Consider the following 874-nt stretch of genomic DNA (forward strand, 5'->3'; position numbering starts at 1 on the left):
TTTTAATGTATATTTTATATTTTAATATATTATATATTAATAATTAATTTAATAGTTAAAATTTTTAATACACACCTAGCATGTGAATGCTTCTAATAGATATTGTATACAGATTCATTATATCAAAAAAGCTGATTCCTTCATCAACTGAAGAAGGGATAGTCTTTGATTTGATTTGGATAGTAAAAATGGTTTGTGGAATAGAAGAGAAGAATTTTTTTATTATCCTAACTTTTACATTTCTAGCTACCTATTCTCATGAAATCTAAAAGCTAGCTACTAACTCTCCAATAATCTCCCACCAATATGATTAATTATCAATTTGTTATTCATAATTAATTAACATAAATTCAAGTTGATCGTTAGCTTAATGTTATCTTTCACTATCATCTCCGAAGTCTGAAGAAAATCGCAACTAATACAAGTAAACCGGTAGGTGGGTTCCACACATTTAATATTTTTAACCATATGTATTTATTGTTATAGAGGACTCCATACAATATTGAACATTTTGTAACGACTATGGAGGAATTTTTTCTATTGTAAAATAAAAAAAAATATTTTTTAAAAAAATTATTCAAACTTTAATTTTTTAAATTTAATTTGTTTTTTTAGCAAGCTTGTTCTATCCTTATAAAAATCATAAATTTCGTCGTAATTCCGACAAACTTTAAATTCCTATACTCTTCAACCGCTTTTATGCTTTTAATCTAGAAAAAAAATATATTTTTTAACCGACTCTAAAAAAATATATACCATGATAAAAAAAATTATTATCATCGAAATATGACAAATCTTACAAAATTAGGAAGGTTTGCTAGGAGTGCAATAAATTCAATTTAAATATAAAAAAAATATATTTCGAAAATTAAAG

The sequence above is a fragment of the Arachis duranensis genome, chromosome 3, assembly GCF_000817695.3.
Source record: "Arachis duranensis cultivar V14167 chromosome 3, aradu.V14167.gnm2.J7QH, whole genome shotgun sequence".
Lineage (NCBI taxonomy): Eukaryota > Viridiplantae > Streptophyta > Magnoliopsida > Fabales > Fabaceae > Arachis > Arachis duranensis.